This window comes from Rhinoraja longicauda, unplaced genomic scaffold (genome assembly GCF_053455715.1).
Source record: "Rhinoraja longicauda isolate Sanriku21f unplaced genomic scaffold, sRhiLon1.1 Scf002181, whole genome shotgun sequence".
Lineage (NCBI taxonomy): Eukaryota > Metazoa > Chordata > Chondrichthyes > Rajiformes > Arhynchobatidae > Rhinoraja > Rhinoraja longicauda.
The window spans coordinates 1,921-8,718 of NW_027603395.1; the positions used below are offsets into that span (position 1 = coordinate 1,921).

The 6,798-nt window shown below is 46.1% G+C and overlaps 1 long non-coding RNA gene across 1 annotated transcript; it reads left to right on the plus strand.

Annotated features, from left to right (window-relative positions):
- The first annotated feature begins 636 nt into the window (after positions 1-636).
- LOC144591829 (uncharacterized) lies at positions 637-6,474 on the plus strand. The gene is made up of 3 exons (XR_013547029.1): positions 637-722; positions 5,247-5,284; positions 6,455-6,474. It is a non-coding gene; the product is annotated as an uncharacterized LOC144591829 (long non-coding RNA).
- The last annotated feature ends 324 nt before the right edge of the window (positions 6,475-6,798 follow it).

Below are 6,798 nucleotides of genomic sequence, written 5' to 3' on the forward strand. Positions count from 1 at the left end.
TGAGCCAGGGTGATGTGTAGATGGAGGCTGCTCTGTGTGATGGACTGTGCTACATCCACATCTCTTGAAGTTGCTGAGAGTTATTGCTGAATCTCCTCAGTGTCCTGAGGAAATGGGGACAATGTTGTGCTCTCTTGTCATTGATTCAATGTACTTGGTCCAGGACAGGTTGTTGGTGAAAATGTCAAAGAGTAGAGGCATCATTTGAAGGTGAGAGCAGCAATATTCACAGTAGATGTGCGGGGCAAGTTTTTTACACAGAGAGTGGTGAGTGCCTGGAACATGCTGCCTGAGGTAGTAGTGGAGGCTGATACGATAGTGATAATTAAGGGGCTTTTAGATAGGCACATGTACATGCAGGGATACGTATCACCTACAGGCAGAGGCCATTTGTTTAACTTGCATCATGTACTGTTCTATGAGCCACCGTCTGTGCCATTTGTGTCATCTCCCAGCACCTCCGTTACTTCGGGCACTGAATATTGTTTGTGTTATCTGAGCATCATTGCTCCAGATGATGCTCGTGACATGGTGATAGATGTCACAGCAATTCACGTCAGGGACAGACAAGAGAGTGTGAGAGACCATCAGTGCACAAAGGTTTTCAGCCACATTTTAAGATTTTGTTTTCACTCCAGATGTCAATGAGTGTGAGAACAACCCAAACATCTGTGGTCCAGCTGCAACGTGTGTCAACACTCTGGGAAGTTATCAGTGCACCGGTAAGGACAGATTTATCCTCAACACTGGAGGCATTAAGTGTCATGGTAACAACTTCGGTAGAAACAAGGATCTGGTTCACAAAAATGGACATAAAGTGTTGCAGTAACTCAGTGGGTCAGGCAGTATCTCCGAAAAACATGGAAAGATGACATTTTGGGTCAGGACCCTTCTTCAGACTTCTGTGAGGTTGCTAATCCTAACCTTCCGCCTCTCTACCAGTAAATAATTGAAGTTGCACAACATGTGGAGAATTCACAAAGGACCAGCCTTATTGTCAGTTGGTTTCATATTGTTCCGACATTACTGTAGAACAAAACAAATTACACAGCTACTGAGACAATGTACTGAAGTGGGAGTAATTAGATCATATAGAATTTATTAGTAATTTTCACAAAACACAGAGCATACAATAGTACAGCACAGGAACAGGGCCTTCTCACACAATGTTCAACACCATATTAAGCTAAACAAATTTCCACTGCCTCACATATCTCAACATCTATATTAGGCTCTATTTGCTTCTCGGCCACACGATTGGTTTGGGTCTTATCCTAGTATCATACTTGTCTAAATCTTCCCAAGTAGCCCGAGCAAATCTCTCCACCAGGATACTGGTGACCCTCCCGTTCAGCTGTAACCTGTCCCTCTTGTACAGGTCACTCTCCTGGAAGTGAGCCCAATGGTCCATGTATGTGAAGCCCTCCCCACTGCACCTGCCCCTTCACCACACATCTATCCCAGCCATCTTCTCATTGCTTGCCTGGCTCGACAGCACAGTGTCTAATCCAGAGATTCATTCAATTTACCACCTGACTCCCCAGGAGACCTGGCAGGACCTCATCTGCCTCCCCACCGATGTTGTCGGTACCACTGTGGACCTGGCTGCTCACCCTTTCGTTCAGAATAATCTGTGCCCACTCAGACATCCGTGACCGTGGTTCACAGCCACAGAAACACCAGTCTGTGCCTCTAACTGGAGAGTCCCGTCTCACTATTGCTCTCCTGGTCTTTGCCCTACCCTGCTTTACACAGAGCCAGACACTGGTACCACTGACCTGGCTGCTGCTGCTGCCCCTGAGAGCCTCTTCTCCCCGACAGGGTTCAGAGCAGCAGAGCTGTGTGAGAGGGGGAGAGCCACTAGCTGTGGCCTCTCCTGGCTGAGTTATGCATGAGTTTGGACAAAGGGCCTGTTCCTAGTCTGTGCTTCTCTGCAAATCTATAGACCTCACGCAGGAATTTACATTTGACAATTAACCTACCAATCCTCATATTTTTGGGATGTGTGAGTTTTACAGCAGTAAAAGAAGCCCTTCGGCCCAACTTTATTATGCTGATCAAAATGCCCCATCTAGTGGCGGGCCACCTGCCCACGTTAGGCCCATATCCCTGTAAACCTTTCCTCTCCCATACCTGTGCAAATGCATTTTAAATGTTGTTGGAGTATGTACCTCAATTACCTACTCTGGCTGATTGTTCCATATACACACCCCCATCTGTGTGGAAACAATTGCCCCGAAGGTTCCCATTAAATCTTTCCCTTACTACTTTAAACCGATGTCCTTTGATTCTGGATTCCCTATTCTGGGTAAAAGACAGTGCCTGCGCCCGATCTATCCCCCTCATGATTTTATATCCATCCATAAGATCACGCCTCAGCCTACTGCACTCCAAGAATAAAGAATTAATCTCTCCCTACAGCTCTTTCAGTTTTGTTAGTTTACAGATACAGCACTGAAACAGGCCCTTCGGCCCACTGAGTCCACACTGACCAGCGATCCCCACACATTAACACTATCCTACACACACCAGGGGAAATCTGCACACACACCAAGCCAATTAACCTACGAATCTGTAGGTTACAAATTGTGGGAGGAAACCGAAGATCTCTGGGAAAACCCTTGCAGTCACGTGGAGAAGATACAAACTCCATACTGACAGCAGCCATAGTTGGGATCAAACCCTGGTCTCCGGCGCTGCAAGCTCTGTAAGGCAGCAACTCTACCGCTGCACCACCGCGGCTGCTCTTCTGATCTTCTGAAGATACAAATCTTCTCTGCACTCTTTCCAACCCAATAACATCCATCTGATAGCAAGGTGAGCAAACCTGAACGCACTGCTCCAAATGTGGCTTCACAAACAGTTTGTACAACTATAACATAACATCCCAACTTTGGTGCTCAATACTCTGACTGATGGAGGCAAATGTACCAAACCCTTTCTTCATCACCCTAACTACCTGTGACTCCACTTTCAGGGGACAATGTACCTGTAACCTTCATCCCTCAGCTCTTCAGTGCTTGCCATTGTCTGAGGATTCACTGTGAAGGGCCTGCTCAAGAAACACTGAAAAATAGGTGCAGGAGGAGGCCATTTGGCCCTTTGAGCCAGCACTGCCTTTCATTGTGATCATGGCTGATCATCCACAATCAGTAACCCGTGCCTGCCTTCTCCCCATATTCCTTGATTCCACTAGCCCCTAGAGCTCTATCTAACACTCTTTTAAATTCATCCAGTGAATTGGCCTCTCTTCTGTGGCAGAGAATTCCACAAATTCACAACTCTCTGGGTGATTTTTTTTTTCTCATCTCAGTTTTAAATGGCCTCCCCTTTATTCGTAGATTGTGGCCCCTGGTTCTGGAATTCCCCAACATTGGGAACATTTTTCTCAAAGTGCAACTCCTCTCCATCAGCCATTTATCAGCCCACTTGTCCAGCTGATCAAAAACCTGCTGCAATTTTTGATAGGAATCTTCACCGTCCACAGTTCTACCTACTTTTGTGTCCTCTGCAAGCTTACTAATCATACTTTGTACATTCTATCCACATTGTTGGGAAAAACACAAATAGCAATGGGCACAGCACATTGTGGCACACTACTAGCCACAGGCCTTTAGTCTGATAAACAATCTTCCACCACCACAATCTGCTTCCTTTCATGAAGCATACTCTGTATCCAGTTGGGTAGTTCTCCCAGGAACCCAGACAATCTCACCTTCCAAAGCAGCCTAACCATGTGGAACCCTTCTCAAAGGGAGGAGAAATGGAGTCCTGAGAGGAGACCACGTGGGTAGAGGGGAAAGGTGCAAACTCCACAATCTTCAATGGTCAGGACCCTCCCTGGGTGATTGGCTGCTGTCGGGCAGCAGCACTTTTCTGTTAAATGTAAAGATAAAGGTTGCATGAAAGTAAGGTCAAGAGGTCATAAGTAATAGGAGCACAATTAGGTCATTTGGCCCATCTGCAATCTACTACGCCATTCAATCTTGGCTGTTCTATCTCTCTCTCCAAACCCCATTCTCCTGCCTTCTCCCCATAATCCCTGACACCCGTGCTAATCAAGAATCTATCTATATCTGCTTTAAAGGTATCCATTGACAGCCTCCACAGCCTTCTGTGGCTAAAAAATCCACTGATTCACCACCCTCTGACTAAAGAAATTCCTTCTCATCTCCTTCCTAAAGGAACGTCCTTTAATTCTGAGGCGATGACCTCTAGTCCTAGACTTTCCCACCAGTGCAAACATCCTCTCCACATCCACTCTATCCAAGCCTTTCACTATTCGGTTTGTTTCAATGAGGTCACCTCTCATTCTTCTAAACTCCAGCAAGTTCAGGCCCAGTGCTGTCAAACGCTCATCATATGTTAATCCACTTATTCCTGGGATCATTCTTGTAACCTCCTCTGGACCCTCTCCAAGGCCAGCACATTCTTCCTCAGATATGGTGCACAAAATTGCTCACAATGCTGGTATGCTTACCGGAAGCAGATGGTGATGGTGGACGGTCCTTTATAACTACATATCCTCCTGATAGCTGCTGCAGCTGTCTTCTTGTTGAAACAAAGAACTACAGATGCTAGTTTACCAAAAAATGACACAAAATGCAGGAGTAACTCAGAGGGTCAGGCAGCATCCCTGCAGAATATGCATAGGTGACATTTCTGGTTGGGACCCTTCTTCAGTCTGTTAGTAAGGTGGGGAGATGAAAACTGGAAGAGAGGAGGGGCAGGTAGTAGATAAGCACAAGCGAGGGAGGGTTGATAGGCAGATGGGTGGACAAAGGCCAGAGATGAAAACACACAGGCTGTGGGACAAAAGGATTAAAGAGTTGCGATTTAAGAATCCGGAGGATGAAATGTCGGGGGAGGGGCAGGGGAGTAATTGGTGCACGGCCAGTTGTGGCTCAGGGCAGCGGAGGGAAGAAAGAGGGTAGTCTGGGGGTGAGAGGGGAGGGGATTCCACTGGGCCCCACCTGGCCTTGTACCTATTCCTTCCCTGCCCCCTCTTTTGTCCAACCATTTGCCCATCAAAAGCCCTTAGCGTGTGTTCACCCATCGCCAACCATGCTTTGTCCTGTCCCATCTTCCTTCCAGTTTTGTTTGCCCCCCCCCCCCCATACAATCGGTCCGAAGATGGGTCCCAACCCAAAATGTCTCCTGTCTAAATTCTCCAGGGTAGTGCCTGACCTGCTGAGTTATTCCAGCATTTTGGGTCTTTTTTCAACTATTTTCTGTTCTCTTCACAGATTTGATCAATCTTTGCCCAAAGAGTTCATCTGTTGTGGTAAGCTCATGTTTTTCACAGGTGCGTACTGGGGTCAGGAAAGGTGGGAGGAAGAAAAAATCATTTGGGTTGTTACTATGAATTGGAGAATTCAATGTTTTTACTGTTGAGTTCCAAACTACCCAAGCAGAATTTGAAGTGTTGTTCCTCCAGTTTGAGTGTGGCCTTATTCTGACAATGCAGGAGGCCCAGGACAGAAAGGCTGGTACAAGAATGGGAAGTGGAGTTAAAATGGTTAACAGCTGGGAGATCCAGTCGGTCTTGGCAGACCGAGTGAAGGTGTTCAGCGAAATAATCACTTTGTCTACACCTGGTCTCGCTGGACACCTGTAATGTAATGCTGAATGCAGTAGATGAGTTTAGAGGGGATGCAACTCACCTGAAAGCACAGCTGGTATCCTTGAATGGAGGTGAGCGAGGAGGTATAGGCCAAGTGTTACATCTCGTGCGGTTGCAGGGGAATGTACCTGAGGATGGTGCGGTTTAGGTGGGACGGGATGAGGAAACCAAGGATTGTGGAGGGAGTGGTCTCTGCAGATGTTGCTAGAAATTGAGGGCGTGTGCTGTAGGGGGAGATTGGGCAGGCAGGGAGTGTGGGAGACTGAGAGGTAATCTTACAGAGGTGTATAAAATCATCAGGGATATAGATAAGGTGAATGCACACAGTTCTTTCTCCCCAGGGCTGAGGAATTAAGAACTAGAGAACCATGATGAGAGGGAAAAAATTTAATAGGAACCTGAGGGGCAACATCTTCATATATAGGGGGTGATACATATATAGAATAAGCTGTGAGAGGAAATAATTGAGAGAGGCGCAATAACAACATTTAAAAGACATTTGGATTGGTACACAGACTGGAAAGGGTCAAATGTACATTAATGGGACGAGCTTAGATGGGGCATATTGGTCAACATGAACAAATTGGGCCAAAGTGCCTGTTATTTTAGACTTTAGAGATACAGTGTGGAAACTGGTCCAGCCTGCCAAGTCCACACTGACCAGCGTTTCTATGCTTGTACATTGGATGGAAGGAGGGAGATGATTACAAATGAGTAAGAGAATATGCAATAAATTGAAGGATATGGTGCAGAGGAATGGATAAAGTGCATGTTCACAGATGCTTGAAGGTTGATCAAGTGGTGATAAAGGCACTATCTCTATCTCAACAGGATATTCATTCATTTGCTGAGGTTTTCACCATGAGTTTGTCAAAGCTTTGCAACGCACGTTCAACAGAATTCTCCAAGTTGGTTTCCAATTTCCTGGAAATCATGGAAAATTACACATTAGCATCTGCCCGGAATTTGCATCACCAACAAAAGGCAAACTTCGCTTCCAATACCTTGGGTAATGTAATAATCTTGTTTTTTTTCTAGCAGTAGTGAATAAAGTTCTGTTTTAGCCATTGGTTTCAGATACACAGTTGTTACCACCAGCCATTGAAACTGTTTATGTCTGGCAGTGAGGGAGGAAACTGGTGGACATCTGGAACCAATGTTCTTTCTCATGGGTA